The sequence below is a fragment of the Nelusetta ayraudi genome, unplaced genomic scaffold (assembly GCF_046127955.1).
Source record: "Nelusetta ayraudi isolate G7.1 ecotype Tasmania unplaced genomic scaffold, CSIRO-AGI_Nayr_v1 ptg000136l, whole genome shotgun sequence".
NCBI lineage: Eukaryota > Metazoa > Chordata > Actinopteri > Tetraodontiformes > Monacanthidae > Nelusetta > Nelusetta ayraudi.
The window spans coordinates 495,028-512,928 of NW_027466186.1; positions in this window are offsets into that span (position 1 = coordinate 495,028).

Sequence of the window (17,901 nt, forward strand, 5' to 3'; positions counted from 1 at the left end):
AGACACTGTTTTATTCCTTGTTCTGCGGTGCGCGTCCGTCTGGCCGGTTTAGGGGAAAGACGAAAAAAAAGAAAAATCACCCCCCCCACCCCCCACTCCCCCCACATGTAAATAAAACCCGCACAACCCGACGAGTCGCTCCCGTCGTGGAGGTGGGCGCGGGAGATCCCGCCACAGTAAAACATCATTTTGTCATAACCTTCCCTCTTTGAAGGGAAAACAGATATAAAAGTATATAGCCTGTGGTTTACTGCGAGTACCTCCACCACCACCACCACCACCACCACCTACCACCCACCACCCACTACCCCCCCCGCCCTGGCAGCAGCACGCCGGGGCTGATGGATGCCGGGCGTCGGCCCACTTTTAATTGCTCGTAAATTTTTGATCCAGTGAAAACGCCACATTCTCCTTGTCCCCCCGGCGGCCCGGGTGATGGAGCTGCTCAGGAGGGAATAAAACAGGAGCAGCTCGGGACGGGAGGACGGGAGGACGGGAGACGCACTAACTCTCGGCGTCGACGTGTCGGCAGGTGCTCCCGCACGACGGCGCAGGAAAGGTTTTTGTCAGCGTTGCGGCCGACCTCCGGGAGTTTCCTCTCCAGCGTGGTTCTCTTTGATTGGGAGAACCTTCCTGTGAGCGTCAGCACAGCGGCGACCCAACTCTCAGATCGTCGTTTCTCTATTTTTTTTGTTCCCGCCCCTCTGCCTCTCCCGTGTAAATCACGATGGTGCCAAATGTCAACCCCATCTTCCTAAGCTGAAGTTACTGGTTTGTGACAGCGAATGCGCTTTGAAGGCAACACAATTCATCCCAAATTACGTTTGATTGATATTAAATGTCTCATTTGACATCAGTCGGAAGCCTTTTGTTTGACGTATTTTTTTTTTTTTGGGGGGGGGGGGTTGTTGTTGATGTTTTGCGCTAAACCTGGAGTCCCTTCAACTCCAGCGCCTCCCTCTGACTTCTCTCCGGCGCTGTGTGTCGGGTTGTTGACCACAACCCCGGCACAAACGACCTTTCTCCCCTCCATTAGCTGGCAAAAAAGATTTACTGTTCCGTTTGTTACACGCTAACAACCGACAGCGCTGTGATCGAGGAGCCGTCGCGCCGGCAAATGGCTAAATGGGATCTTGTGTGTGTGAACCCCCAATTGTCAAGGGGATCCGCAACTCGCTGTCAGTTTTTCTCAAAATAAAAGCGATATTTCTAAAATTTTGACAGAGTGCAATTGCGATTTGCAGGTGTTTCCATTGAATGATGCGAAGCGCATAAACCGCAATTCTCGTAAAACATACGTTTATTTGCGGTCAAGAATGGTCGTTCTATTTTTCTCTTTGATCGGACTGCCGTCCAAACACAACGCCATTTTCACTCGAAGTGAACTGGTCACGTGACCCGTGTACGTCACGTCCGGCGATGTGTAAATGCGAAAAAAAAAAAAGTGTTTCCGTGACACTTGCGATATACCTCTATATCGATACATCTGAACAAACACCTCATGATAGCATCGAAACCTTTCAGCGATATTTGAGAGATTTTTCCAAGTTTAGCGATATTTAGGTTTTTGCGCAATTCTGGGGTTAATGGAAATGCAGCTAGTGATGCCATCGTTGAGGATGATGTTGTTTGATGAATGCAGGAAATGAATGCAAATATATATATAAGTAATCGGCACATTTAACAGAAGACATCTCACTCAATGAACTAAACAATGCGTATGAGAACAACACACTGCCCCCCGCTCGCACATTTGCGTTGCTTCCTGTTTTTCCTGTCTTGCATGGTTACCGGCGCTCCTTTCCCGAGTTTTAGGTCCAGCAACAAAAAAACAAATCAACCCAAGTGAAAATGCTGCATTTCCTGAAATTTGCCGGTTAGGAGAGCAAATGAAATTGGCTGCCCCACTGAAAACTCAGACTTGGCAATTCACAGGCATTGTAGCGAAAACACGGCTTAGCAGAGCAACTTGCTTGATGTAAACATCGACATACTGTCTTTTTCGTCCTCCGCCGTGCGCATTGACCCGGGATTATCAAGCGTACCAGCAAGATAATGAAATTTAAAGGTAAAGCACTTCGACAAAGCGAAACTTTTAAATAACAAACTTGCCGCGCGATGCCCCCCGCCCGGTGCTAATGCTTGCCGGGGACCTTTAGCTTTACAGGAAACACTTGGGTGACAGACTGAGACACAGACGGCTGCATTTGCATACAATCTCATTCTTCCCCTACTGTAGAGTCCTTTAAGTGCCTCTATAGCATCGACAGTAATGGAGACGAGATTGAAAAATGGGGCTTAAAAAGCGTCTCTGCAGACTCGTGACTGTTGCCAAGCCTAACAGATGCTCATCTGATCAATTTCTTACCCCGTTTGTCTTCCCTGGAGATGAAAGTGAGAGGAGATAAATATAGGTTTATCCAACCATTTGCTTGTTCATCACAGTGAGGTCCAACTTCCTGCGGAGGATTTTGATTATTTCCCTCCACTGTGACAGACTCGCTCTGGCCTTAGATCTCTATCACTACTCTCTACTTTTTTTTTCTTTTTTCTCTCATTTTTTTTCACTCCTTCCCCTGCTGTTTGTGTTTTTCCAGCCTCATTCTGGGTTTTATTTCCCTTCTTTTAAAACGCACTGGAGATGGCCTGTTGCGATCACTTCCTCTCTCTCAGTCGATTCTGCCTTCCACCACCCCAACCTTCACCTTCCCCGCTGGGCACGATGAGACAGACGTGAATGATCCAGGGGTCAGAGGTCGCAGGAAGCTGGTGGCTACTGCTCACCTCTGTGCAGGTGTATGTTTGAGGGCGCGTATTTACTTTAAATTTTTCATGACGCTCAGAGGGACCTTTATACACCACTATTAATTATTCAATTAAGTGTTTTTCTTGCAGTGTTAAATTTTGGTGTGTTTTTCATTTTGACATTTGGCTGCATTGTCAATGTATAAGTATTGTATCTTATATTGGAAAGGACATGTGATGCAAACTAATATTTGAAACACGTTACTGTTACTTCCTGGCTGTGAAATGTTTGTGGAAAATGAAACATGAAACTGCACACCTTCAGTTGCACAGAGGAAACCGTTGTTGCTTTGTGACCTTGCAGGAAACAAGAGTGATACTCAAACATCACAGGGCCAAATAAAGTTAATCTTTGAAATCTGTGAACTGATTTCACTCAGGGTCGCCAGTTTATCGCCACACTCACACCTAAGGCCCAGTGCAGAGTTCCCAGTTCACATCACATGCATGTTTTTGGACTGCGACAGGAAGCCAGAGTACCTGGGGAAAATGTCTGATGTCATGCAGACAAAGGGAGAACATACACGCCTGGGTCTTCAACCCACACCCTTCTTTCTGTAAGGCAACAGTGTTAATCCCTGCACCCCTGTGTCACCCTGATTTAAATCAGTTGACTGAAAATCAATCATTGTCTCCCACTGCTATTTTTTTCATCGGCAATAGTTTCTATTCTTTAAAATTTTTCTGTGACAGATACTTCAGTCCAACTTTTAATCATTGTGGCCCTCTACCATTCTAATCTGCAGCCTAGTTTTAATAACACACCCACTTTTAGTTCAAAGCAGTAAAATTATTTATTATATTCACTTTCCATTTGAAACTGTAGCAACACCATTTGTTAAAGTTTTGTTCAAACTTTTTTTTAAAGATTTTAAATTGTGATACTTCATCAGCAAAAAAAAAAAGATACACGTGTGTGTATAAATCTCTCTAACTAGTAACGACAAACAATAACTTGGTGATTCTGAGACATGTGACAGTATTGTATGGCTCATTATTTATTTGAGCACAATGCTTCTCCTGGTCGTCTGATGTCACCATTAAAGCTCCCTCCTCTTTCTTTTTTTGTCTCTTTAACCTAACTAACTATTGTGCAATCGTGCTGCAGGCTGACCGACACACAGACCCACAGCTCACTACCAGCGGGCACAAAGGGGTGGGGGTGTTGCGGGGGAGACGGGTGAGCCTGATCAACCCCGGTAGTGTCAACCCAATTACTCATTCTCTTAAAGGGCTATTAAACCATAATTGCCTGGCGATTTACATCCAAGTTAACGTGGCCCTGAGATAATTTATTATTTTCCATAAGCCCTTTCTTTTGTATGCCGACTGAAAGGGTGCATGTGTGTGTGTGTGGGTGTGTGGGTGGGTTGAGGGGGGGAGGAGGGGGTGTACGGGTGAGAAGGAGACTGTAATTTCCTGAGTCATGAAGAAAGGCATGTTGGCAGCATAGTGTAATTGTTTAAACCCCACTCTCGGACACCTTCCAGTCACCCCCTTTTAATCCTCGTTATCGCTCTCATTAGCCAGGGGTCAAGGGTCAGCAGGCTCCCCGCAGAAACACAAACACAGCTCTGGGGAGAGAAGGGGCTGGATGAGGGGACGGTCACTGGGAATGGGATGGAGGACGACGCCACAGCAGCCTGCCGTGTCCTTGGTCCGTTGGCAGAGCTCGCACTGAGGAGGGGACGCGAGGATCCTCTGATGAATTGTATGCGAATGCGTATTCAAAGTGAACATCATAACCAAAGAAAGGAGATTTAAGTGACTCTGAACGTGGCACTGTTGTTGGTGTCAGACTGCTGAGCTACTGCGACTGTCACACTGTTGTAACCATCTCGAGCGTTTTGTAGAAAATGCTCCCAAAAAGAGGAAACGTCCAGCGAGCAGCAGTTGTGTGGACAGACATGCCTTGGTGATGTCAGAATGGCAGCCTGGTGTTGGAGACCATAGAAAGGCAACAGTAACCCTAAATAACCATCAGTACCAAACTAAGGTATGTAGAATAACACCTGAAGCAGTGTACAGTGAGTAAATAGAACCCATAGCCACATCTTTCCCTCCCATTTCCAGCCTTTCTCTTATTTAATATTCAGCACAGACAATATTACTTGAAATATTACAACAAATGAATGATATGCTCTGCACATTAGCCACCTAATCACGATTTCATGTACATAGGAATAAATATAGAAAAATACTTTTTTATAAAAAATACTTTATTGTGAGTTCAACTTGCAGATAGTTATACAACTGTCTTTTTGGTCACTGTAACACTATGACCTAGTCCACCCAGTAATCTCGTTTCACAATGGACTTACTAATGAACCTTCCCACCATTAACATAATATTAGTAGAACAATATGGACAATGGCAAATCTACATCTAGTACGGGATACTTGCACGCTGACGTCTTTGTTAAAGTTTCCCACCTCTGCCATATTTTTTTTTTTTTGCTCTCCAGTTCACGGATCTAATTTCTTTATCGTGTCTGCAGGAATCTGACACTTGTTTCCCCCCCCCCGTGTCCGTTTCTCACTGGCGCTAATAAAGATCAATTAGAGTCAGCGGGGTCTCCTCTTAAACGAGCCTTGGCGAAATGCATTAGCGGGTCCTCTTCCCCCCCCCCCGCCATACATACGGCGGTGTGTCTTCCTTTTCGCTGTCCTTACTTGAGATGCGGGAGGCCACGCTGGGCTCCGCAGGGGCCGCGAATAGTTCGAGGGTCACATCAATGGAGTGCACTGCTGTTAAAGCGTCTAATCTGAGGCCAGAGTCGCCGTGTTTGCATTCGTCCACCCCAGCAGCCATAATGACTGCTGAATGATTACAGGCACTGTGGTGTGGTAATAATAGCAGAGCCATTATGAAAGAAAAATGAATGCTGATGAATATAGAAGGCTTTAGAGTTTGCTGATTAGTGGTTTAAGTTCACCTCAGTGTGAATTTGTTTTTTTAACATCCCACGTGACAGTTCAACAAGTCATAATCTGAGAGCTTTATGGGTGCATTCAAAGCAACCCTGACTGACCCTGTTTCTGCAGCATCTACACCATATAGTTCAAGTGAGGAGACTCACATAGCAACATTAGCTAAAATGATGCTGGATGCAGCTGTTTCTTTTACCATGCCGTGTTGCTACTGATAAAGTGAAACCGCAACGTGGTCCCTGTGGAGGCCACTGTGGAGTCTCCAGATTTGCTGCAGTGGTTTATAGCAGTGGTGGTGGTGGTGGCGGCAGCTGTTGGGTGGAGGAGTAAAGAGTCACATGCGCCAACAATGGCCTTGTGAACAAACGGATCAAAATGCTCGATGTCAACATACAGAGAGGGCAAAATATTTTACCTAAATACATCACCTCATATTTGATGACAATGACATTTTGCCCCTTTGCAGTGGTATGGTCCATCTTAAGAGCAACTGTGCATTTAGCAGTTCAGGAGTGGCTCTCTGTACATGACCTTGACACATGGAGATTGTTGTAGAAGCTTGTTTTTTCGTTGTTGTTGCAACAGACGTTCAGTTGGAGGCAGGCGCTCACCGTAAAACAATGTGAATGGCTTTAATTCAGCATTGAAAGGTCAGCATTGAAATTTGTCTCATACCCTTAAAGTGAAGTGAGGTCAAGTGCACTTGATTTGCGATAATGAGCAAACTCAAAATGCGGCCTGGCTTATAAATTGTCTAAAGAGAGGTGCAGTCTTCCATATGGTTCCATAGGTATCGTTGGTGTCCTGCATGAGCCATATCGACTCAAACAGCAACAGTAAATCAGCATCACAACATTACAGATGACTGTGACGACAGTAGCTAACGTTCTCCTCATGGAGCAAACAAAACTAATGGAGATTATTAATACACAGTAGATGGTTTGTGTGTCTTTCTGAAGACAACTATTGTTGGTTTGTTATTAGATGAACTCAACAACGACTGCAAAAGGCACAAAAACTTTTATGTTACTTTAGCTCGTGTGTCGCCACAGTGACTGCCACCTCCTCAGACCAGCAAATGAAAAGTGCTCTTGGCGCGTCGCGTTAAATAGACTCACTGTTTGGTTCGGTTGTCTGTTTATTCTTTTTCCGTTTTTCTTTTTTTGTGAATTTTGCCACAAAGGGAACTTACCAATCAGAGTCTCACAGTCCGGGTGTGAGTGTTTCTGCGCCGTCCATCTGCTGTAGCAGCACGGAGCTGCTTCTATTGTAAACTCAACAGAAATCAGGTGGCGCGGCCAAGCGGCGGAGGATGCGGCAGAGGAAAAGTGACCCGTTCACAGGACAGCAGGGTGCGCGATGGTGCGACCACGAGCTGACAGGGAGTGTCAACACACTCCCGAATCTGTGTGTGGGTGTTTGTCCTTATGTGTGACAAAGATAATACCGCCATTCAGTGTGTGTCTGTGTTTGTGCGTGCGTGTGGATCGTTTGAACCTGACTGAGTTTAAAATTAAATCTTACCATTCAGATTTAGAACATAGCCTGGTTTTCCTGGGCGTGCACGGTGGTGTGTGTGTAGAAGGTGTTTCATTAGTCCTGTTGCTTGGCGCCCTGTATCGCTGCTTCCGAGCGGCATAGCAGTTAGTCTGGTGCCTGGGTGAGGGGGGTTAAGCCTCCAATCACTCAGCATGGGCTGTGCCTCCCTCTCCATATGGCCACTGAGATCCCCGGCTGCCTCCCCGGGCCTCTGCCAGGGCGAGAAAGCAATTGTGTGGAATGTGTAAGAATTAAGTATCCCCATCATTCAGCGCAGACACGCAATTAAAAGAGCCGCAGCCGTCACTCGCGGAAGGCATCGCGTGAGTCGGTGTCACCGTAGCTCGACGCAGCAGACGCCTGCCATTTTTGTTCTGACGAGGGAGGAGCAAACACATGGACAGACTCGCCAAGGTTGAGTTTCCGCCGCCATATCGGTTCATGTGCATCGTATCATCGTCTTGACTCCCGGGTGAAATCGTCTCACGTTGTTGTTTGAAAGTCCAGTGTGTAAAATTTGACCTGATTTTGAGTTTTACATTGGTATAGCTTAACATACTGCCCATAAATACATTCATAAAAGTGTATCTGTGCAGTACAATAATAATTTGGTGTTCCTAACCTTAGAGCGGTTCTCATATATAAAAGAATATACACAGAGCAACACAGGTCTTGCTCCTAGTTAGCTGCCTTTTTGCCAAAATGAAACGCGTTGTCAGGGCTTCCGTAAATACTGGGCTTCTTTTTTTTTTACACTGGACCTTTAAATAAATTACATATTTTAGATGATAACGGTACAGAAAAGCAACAGTGTAGCAGAGATCTACATTTTGAAAAGATATATCTGCAGAAAATATCTTTTAATCCAATACAAATATAACAATTCTTATATCCGTATGAGAAAGCATTCAGACAAAGGAGGCCGCCTGAAAAAAATTGGGAGTTAAAGTCACAAACACTCACTGAAAATAGAAAAAGAAAATCAGATTAACCAGCGCCAGAGCAGCTAGTTGGTTGCAGCGCAGCACTTGGCGCCGTTGCAGGGGGCAACACTTGACACACATCACGGTGGGATACAGTGATGAGCTTCTCTGCAGCCATAGAAGCAAAAAAAAAAACTACTTCTTTCAATGAGGAAATGTTATCTGGTGCTGGTAAAACGGCAGCAACTCAAAGCCCTGCGTTCAGCTCCCGCCTCCTGCTCTTCAAAGGCCACTGGTTGGCCTGGTCATCCTTTGATTCTGAAAATGATTCTGATGGAGGGTTTTTGAGATGGTTCTGCAAGAGTTCAGATTTGGTGGCTGGGAAGGCTGATTTGAATCACTTTTGATGATAATGTATCAGAACTAAAATAAATATGAAATAACTGGTTTATTTTTTAATTTTTATTTCAAAATCAATAATGACTTGGCTGTCTCAAGCTCTCTTCTTATATTGTGTTGGATTGCCACAATTTGAGAATAAGAAACTTCTTTTGATGAAAAGTAACTGATGTGATTCCAATTACCAGCCGTCTTCTTCAGCTTCTGCCTGCAACGGATCATTTAGCTATTAAGGGGCCACGTGGTCATTTTCACACTGCCAGAGATTTGCAGGACAGCCAGTTTCAGAAACCTTCCATCTCAGGCTGTGACAGAGAGTTTGTTCCGCAGCTCCGCAGGTCCCTGGCGTAATTACCCACACCTGTTTGAATGCACCACTTCAGCTTTGCGTCTCTCCGACTGAACTTTAAAAGCGTTTTGTTTTTTTTTTGCTCACGAGAACCAACGGCTCAAAAGTGAAGCTATACTATTAATGCGCGAGCGCACACCCACGGCGCTCACGTGCGAGCTGTGCATTAAAAGGCACCGCGAGACAGCCGTTAAAACGGTGGCATTCAAAGAGGGCAAAGGTCGCGCATGATAGATGTTTGCAACGACGCGTTTGAATTCGCCGCCTTTGAATGAACTGACTTGTTTGCGGGACAAACAATTGAATGCCGCAAGTGTGGAATGCCTTTTAGATACGCGGAAAAATAGTTAAACCAGGTAGCTGAAGTCGTTGAGTAGGAGCCATTCGTACATGTATATGAAATCACAGAAAAGAAAAAATATCTTGAACCTAAATTGGAAAACTGAAGCTGAAACCGTGCCGTACCACTGAAATAACACCCCCCCCCCGAATGAGTCCACAAGGAAAGAGGCGCAGCGCTGCTGTGTCTATAGTTTCCCTCTGCGTCGCCTCTTGAATAATCTCTTCACACAGCAAAAACCTGAGCGAGATAAAGCGCAAATACCCCACATATATTATTACTCCAGCGAAATTGTTCCTAGCCATTGTCAGGCCACTAAGTACAAAATGGTGAATTGCAGACACGGGGAGAGATAATTGCCACTAACGCTGGAAATTTGGCAAGCGTCTTCCCCCACGAGGCCCGGATGAAACGGTGCTTCAACCCCCGAAACTGTCATTCTTAATGAATTGGTAATTACAAACCCAGCGGAACAGCTGAGGGGCCTGCCGGGGCCCGCCGAGCCCGAGTACCAGAATAAACCTGCCGCCGCAAAACCTGCAGAGAGGCGGGGAGAGACAGAGGAAGGCGGGCAGGAAGGAAGGAGGTGAGGAGGTGGGGGCAGGGGGAGGAGGAGGGAGGGGAGGGAAGGGGTGGAGCGGCCTGCGTGGGGGAGGCTCAGGTAAGGCCTGAAATGGCGATTGTGATTATTTCAATTGCGAGATGTAAAAAAGAAAAATGCAGTCCAGGCTGGAGTTGCTGCTGCGGCGGCGGCGGCCACACGCCGGGGCCCTCATCAATAACGCCGGCTGTGCGGAGAAAGGCGGGAGAGGAGGTTGGTTAAAAGCGGCCCACACAGCCCCGGTAATTGATTGCTTTGTAAGTGAACGTGTCTTTAACCTTTGGGAGGTCAGGCCCGGTCGGACGCCATCCGTCCTGCGCCGGGGGGGGGGGGGGGGGGGGGTTGAACCGCTTCCAGCCGTTTGTCTTCCGCCGTTGCTCCCCCATCGTCTCGGGGTGCCGATTTGTCAAGCGCGAGATGTTTTGGGTGTTTAGATTACAGGCGAGATGGGAAAACAAAGGCAAAATGCCACCCCAAACAAAAGGGGCCCGAGCCTGGATCTCCCACTGATCTGCACGCCGGGCAGCAGGCCAGCTACCTGGGGTGCTGAAACTGAAAGTAGAGGGCTGGGGGGGGGGGGGGTGGAGGGGGAGTGAGGGGGGAGGTGGGGTGGGGGGGACTTTTTGCTGAAACGGAGCCACGGTACTCCCCCCCTCCCCCGCCACCCAACCCGTAACACAGCCACCGCGGAGCTTGAACGGCGGCCAGGACGGAGGCTGAACGGGAGCCAGCTGGAGGATTGAACGGCGGCCAGGAACGGTGACATGAGATAGAGGCGGAATAGCGCCTTGAGATGTAGCTGAGATGGCAGCCAGCGACTCCGACGGGAAGAAGGGGAGGAGGAGGAGGAGAAGGAGGAGTGAGGCAGGGAGGGAGGGAGGGAGGAGGGAGGGGGCGGCTCGCTATCTCCTTCACCGAGGCACTCGTCAGCGCGAAGGGCCCCCTTCCCCTGCCCTCGCAGGTACTCAGACCTGCCTGCCTGCCTGCCTGCCTGCCTGTCTGTCTTGTCAGTCTGTCAGGCCTGCGGTGGGGTGGGGGTGCGGTGGGGGGACCCCGCTAGAAATGATTCATCCCTCAGATTAGCGACGCCGGAAGCTCCGCCGTCGCTCAGGCAAACACCCCGCAGAGACAGGTCGGGGACGGGCCACTCCTGCCTGGGCGCCGCTCTCACACCTGACACCCCCTCCACCCACTCGCTCACTCACTCACTCATTGACTCATCCACTCACTGACTCACTGGCTCACTGGCTCACTCACTCATTTATTTATTAGTTTGCTTGCGTGCTTGTCTAGTTTGGGTAGGTAACCGCCGCTCTAACGCAGGGATCTCCGCTGACGCACGCACTTCGAACGCGCCGACAGCGGGAAAGTCACACTCTGGATTTGTATTTTTCATATTTTTTTCCCCCCGTCGAGCACACGCGCGCGTGTTTATTTTCAGACGCGATTCTGCATCACCGTAAGGCAAAAGCAGCTTGTTCTCCTTCTCGTCTGTCTGTGTCAGTGTGGGTTTCTTTTCCTTTTTTTTTACCTCCTGGTTTTTTATTTTTTATTATTTTTTATTTTTTTGGGTTTTGAATGAACAAGTAGGTCCGTGCACGTGCGAGAGTGTTTTTTTCCTCCTTCTTTTTTTTTGTGTGCGAGAGGAGGCACTAAGTGCTGCGCGCGCGCTGCCAGTTCCATCTGCTGTTCTATTACCATAGACGTGATGTACCTGCCACTTTCCTCCTCAGCTGAGGTGTGCGTGCGTGCTTGTGTGTGTGCGCACGCTTGTGTGTGTGTGTGTGTTGTATTCTCCCATCCTGTTGTTAGATCTGACAGCTACTAACACAGGCTTGCGGTGGAGAGGAGGGGGGTAAAAAAAAAAAAAGGCAAGAAAAATACTCTCAAGTTCCAGATCCCTCTCCCTGTGTGACAGACAAACTGTCTGGGATTGCGAGGAAGCTTCACTCCTCGCTCACTCGCTGCTTCTCACTCCCCTGCCAGGATTTAGGTAGGCAACACGTGTATTTTTGACACCATTTTTTTTTTTTTTTTTCTTGTCCCGCCGCTGAGTGTGACCTAACTCACTTTCGTCCGGGCCCGTTTGCATTCGCCTGATTCATTAGTGGCCCCGCAGACGCTGGGTTTTATTTTTTTCTCCGTCTCGAGCGGCCAGTTCATTTATTTGGGATGCGGCGCTTTTCTTTTCCGCTGCAACAAAGATCTTAGAGAGCCAAGTGGACGAGAGCTCTGCGAAGAGCGCGGAGAAAAACACAAGTGAAACCAGCCAGCTACCCATTAAAACAGACCTGTTACACCCATTTGATGCAACTGGGGTTTTTTTCCACGCTTCCCTTCATGTGATCTCATTAGATTTGAATAGTTTCTGACGATTTCTCCGTCACGTCTCACTTTGGCTGCGAGCTCATCCAGTTCCATGCTTTGGACGGAGCGGCGTTCGCTTTAAAAGGGGGGCATTTTCATTCCAACAAAACACAGCCGTGCTGGAAGGGCTTTCAGACTTTTAGGTGATTTCTTTTTTTTTCTTTTCCCAACCACCAAGCCATAGTGAAGTAGAGACGCGAGAAAGCAGAGAGAAACCGCGTTCATTTTTCTGATGCTTTTTGTTGTTTATATACAATTTGAAAGGATTTTGTTTCCTCTGTGAACTTTAGCACTTTGGTTGCAGCACAGATCCCAAGACATCACTTACTAACACTGTTTCTTTGATTGGTTTGCGCAAGAGTCTGTATTTTATCCTAAAAATCCACTTCAAAAACTGTAAAACTCCAAAACAAATGCTTTCTTCAAAACCAAAACACAAAAAACAGGAACTCTAGAACATCTTAAGATCCAAGATGTTTTTTTCTCTGACAAAAAAAAGGGTGTGGTTGCTGACTTCCCAAAATAATTTTCAAGGGGCGGTTTGAAGAAACCCAAAACAAAAAAATAATAATAATAAGGCGCACAGATTTCCAGGAGTGCCGAAAAGTGTGAAGTTCAAGTACCCGCCCTGATTCTAAAGATAGAGAATCAAACAGTCTGGACAGTCGGTGACCTTTTCGGCTTCACGCCGTCTCATAAGCTTCTGGTAATAAAGCAGGGGAGTGTTCAGCATGACGGAGAGATGACTCATGTCAGGGTTTTTTTTTAAGTAGTCTAATCCTGTTTTGGAAAAACAGAGAGAGAGAGAGAGCAGTCGGGTTCGGTCCGTCCGCGAATTGACCGAAGATCAATAAACTCGCAACTCTGTCGAGCTTTAAAAACACTCGGGTTGAACTCGGCCGCCGCTTCCGGTGGCTGCCGCTCGTTTTCCGCTTCCCGGCAGGCGGACGGCATTTCCTGCGAGGCCAGAAGATTGTCTCTAAGCGGCTCTCCCCCCCTCTTTCTCTCACGGCCTCCCTGGTGAGGTTGTAAAACTGGCCTTGTGTCTCTGCCTCAGCCAGATAGATTCATTAATTACCCAGACCTCCTGCTTTTTCATCGCTGAGCCAATTATTCCGTGACTGAGCCTGTGGTCTATATACATGTGTTTTAGAGAGGACAGAGGGAGTGTGTGTGTGTGTGTGTGTGTGTGTGTGTGTGTGTGCGTTTGTGCGTGTGTGTGTGTGTGCGTGCGTGCGTGCGTGCGTGCGTGCGTGCGCGTGTGCGTGCAGGGAAATTACACCCACAGTTCATTTGCAGAGTAAGAAACCACGCCGCGCTACGGCAATAACAACAATAAAGTGAGAGAGTATATCTGTGTGTAATTAAAAGTTGACTAATTGAATGCATGCTCTCCGTCTCGATACGTATGTTTGCAGTCATAATTGGGTTGTTAGGCGATGGTGGCACTCGCGAGTACTTATGAAATTTAATCCACGCAGCATAAAAGTCATTCCCTAAATTCAATCGGCGGAGGAGCGAGCTCGAAAAACAACGACGTCCACCCGGTGATAGAAAAGGGGTGTTTCTGTTTTTAGAACCAGTGTTTGTGTATAGTTGTCTTGGGTGGTTTGTAATTGTGAGCCACTGAGCTTCAGAGGCAAAGTAACTGCAAAATCGGCACAGAAAAAACACATCATTAGCTCTTACAGGAAGTGTGCTGTAGTGTTACTGGACATGGGTCACTTCCTGGTTGAAAAACAAACGTTTATTTATATTTTCAATATTTGATGTTATGTCTTTGTTCTTTATAAAATCCCATATATTTGTTTTCTACTTGAAAAAAACATATATGTGCCTCTATTTTCTTTTCTAAATTACATCTAAACTGAGCGCTTTCTGTTTCTTTGGAAGTTTGAGGTGCAGCGTTAAGACGCTGCTCGTGTGAAATGTTTTGCTAGCGAGTGCGTGTGCACGCATGTGTTTGTTTGCGCCATTGATTGATGGGTCAGCAGACAAACTGGGCTGAATGAGCCCAAAGTGTGTTTGTATGTCTCTCTCTCACACACACACACACACACACATACACACACGCACACACAAACACGCACACGCTCGCCTTGAGGGACAGGGGAAGCGGAGCGCTGCACCTCCTGCAGGGGGTGCCGTGTCTCCCTGCAGGGGGCTGCAGCAGGCAAACAGAGGGGTGCCTGTGCACCCCTCCCCGCAACCTACTGCTACACACACACACACACACACACACACACACACACGCGTGCGCACACACATGCACCACCTCACTCCATCCCGCTGTGCTACAAGACGGGTGGGGGGTTGGAAGGACCCTGCGCTCTTCCAAACCTCTGCTCATGCATAATTCATGGGCAAGTAGCAATTTTGATATTTTACAAGGAGTGTAAAACATTCATATTTCAAAATAAAGTTCAACTACGGCACCACTTGCCCTAAACCCCCTTACATTCAGAATGAAATTTTGTCACCACCATGGTTCACTGAGAAGAAGTTACCGGTTGCGACTGGAGGTAGCAGCAGCAGCAGCAGCAGCAGCGCAGAAATAACAACATTTTTGACTTTCGCTTAAACTTTGGACTGCTGTTATTTTTGGAGGAATTACTTCGAGATTCAATTTTCATCCAGTGGGAGAACTTTTCTACCCATCTGAAATATCAGCGAGCAGGTCACGAAGGATAACGTACATTTGTGGATAGTGACAAAGTTTCAAAACAAAAGCACGACAGAGGATTGTGTTTTATCTGCATGCTTTGCTCAGAGTGACAGATTTGTATATTTTATTATTTAATTTTGAAGTGTTAATGATTTTTTTTATACTATTTTGGAGCATGTAGTTTATTTGTACCTACGCCTTGAGACTCCCTCAATCATTTTCTGCAGCAACCCAGCCAAACCACAGGCTGTGCCCTTTATTACCTTGACTGCAGGGGTTTCTGATCTTTGCGTGTCTCTCACGAGGAAATCATGTCAGCATGCTGCATATCCTTCAGTTAAAAAAAAAAAGAGCGAAGCACCCTCCCCTTTTGTTTTTGATCATTGCGCTCCTGTTTGCTCCGTCCCATTTAGCGTTATGGCATCAAGAACCGGGGGCTCTCTGAAGAGGCAAACAAAGGTTGCCGGTTCGATGTTTACTCTGTCCGATGAAAAAGAAAGAGCGGCGGGGAAGCGACTCCACTGCCAAGACTGCGGCCTGCCTCCTGTACACTCCCTCACCCCTCCGCCGCCGCCGCCGCCACCTCCCCGTGTCTTTCTCCCTCCCTCCTCTTTCTGCCTCTATCCCCACAAGGACAGAGACATCTAAAAGGACTGTACCTTGGTGTGCGTCCAACAAAAGCTCTCTGCTGAATTTCATCCATTTGTGTTTGAATAACGCTCGAGCCACAAATCAAAAAATGTTGGACACGGCGAGTGAGGTCATGCGGTATATATCACTGCGGCTTCTGCACAAGTCTCCTTGTGTGAGAGGAGGGGACGGCTGGCTGCTACTTTGACTGATGGCTGTAGCGGCTGAGGAGGCCGTTCGGTGCCCATTCTCCTGAGACTAAGTCCCTGCCTCTGCCAAACCCCTCATTTTCCCTCCCTGGCAATATATTTCATTAAACTTTTAACTCTTTGCGAGATAATTTGCCTGACATTTCGAGGTCGCGCCGCTATGGCCATCTTAATGTTTGCCTGGCTGTAATTTCAAGGTATTTGCCTAATAAAAGCTAAGAATGCTTTTACTTGTGCACATAACTGCAGACGGCGGGTGCATTTAAATGGTTGAGATTGTACAACAGCCAAAGCAACAAAAGTGAGCAGCGCCGCGCAGCATTTCATGGTTACAGCCATGCAGGTCCCAGTGGCACAGATATAATTAAGACCTCTTCTTAATTACTTAATAAGCCTAATTAGCAACATTTCTGAGCGGCAGATTTGGCTTTGCGAGCGATTGAAATCAGAAGAATGTTAAGTCTATTTGTTATTTCATTTAAGTCTTAATGTTAATGAAATTAGGGGACTGAGATATAGCGGAAACAAACCCAGATGGGATTGACCACGGGGCTAACGCAGTGCTCCACGCTTCTGATAAACATTCAATTAAGGGCTGCAAGAAGGGGATGTGGAGTAAAAAAAAAATAAATAAAAAAAAAAAGTCAGAGAGACAAAAAGTGAATGGAGCATTTCCCCCCCCCCCCCTTCTTCCTCTGGCTGCTTCAGTCGCACGTCTGCCTCATTAGCCGCTCATTGTGCCCCACCATCGTTGATTTTTTTTTTTCCATTAGTATGTGATGCGACCGAGGGGTGCTCGGCACTGACCGGGGGTCTGCCGTGTTGTCGTCGGGATAACGGAGGCGAGGCCGAGCGCGGCGCGTAGCTGGAACCGCTGCCGCATTCCCGGCTACTTAATTAGAAGTTGTTGGTACCACAGAAGGTGTCACCAACCTTTTCAGGCGCCGAACAGATGGTTTCCCCTCTTTTTGAGGTCCTGCCAATGCCCACTCTGTGGCTCCTGGGAAAATGACCTAACTCACAGGCAGCTGCTTAGTGCGGCTTGAGTGATTCTTTATAGCCACTCTATTGCAGCAGGGAGGGTGGGGTGGTTGGAGGGTGTGCAGGGGGGCTTAGCAGGACGTACCATTGCGAGCAGGGGGTGAGGCGGCGCTAGGCGAGGTCCTCGGTTGGCCAGCTCGCTAAAAAGAAAATATCTGTTTTGGCTGCGGCGTAGCAGTCGGGCGAAACGCTTTTTTGCGATTCGCGCGGTGACGGAAGGACCTCCCCAACCCCTCGACCCCCTGTGGCCGCTGAGTTGATCCCGATGCCTCAGACTGGTTGAGTTTTGTGTGCACCTTGGTCCGCCGCTGGCAGATGGTGTGAATATCAGGCAAGAAAAGACCTGGGGAGGCCCGCGGAAACAAAAAGTGAAAAGGGGTTCCTCGACAGTTACAAAGAGGCCCCATGGAGGTGTGTGTGTGTGTGTGTGTGTGTGTGTGTGTGTGTGTGTGTGTGTGTGTGTGTGTGTGTGTGTGTGATTCCATTCTCCAAATGGAGAAAAAGTGGGAGGGTGTTAGAGTTTGCGAGGGCATTCGCTGTCGAGGAGAAACCACGAGGGCTGACTGAGGATTCGATGTGTGCGGGGGTGGTGGTGGTGTGTGTGTGTGTGTGTGTGTGTGTGGAGCGGGGGGTGGTTGGGCCGGGTTTTAACACGATTCGTGCTGCGTGGACAGAAGATCAGCTGTCACTCTGGAGCTGGCTCGCCTCAACCTCCCTCCGACCACGCAGGAGGTGGAGAGCGAGAGAGGCGGCTGAAAACCTGATGACTGTGTCGTCTGACTAATTGCTTGATATGTGCCGCGTTGTTTGGTGCTAATGGATGAAAAAGAAGCCTTCAGCCCCGGAAAAAGGATTTGAATCCTCATCTGAGGAGGTCGAAGGAGGCCGGGGAGCCTCCTCAGCCCGGTGACGGCGCTTCGCCGGCCTGCCAGGAGACGTAAAAATCAGTCATTTTCATCATGTTGTATCACGGGTAAACCTGCAGCTTTCTCTATCAGATATATGTCCGTGTGGGTTTATGGTCGTGCAGCCGGAGGGGTTGGGGGCGGGGGGGGGCGACAGGGCCGATCGATCAACGCTGGGGCCGCGAGATTTAATAGGCG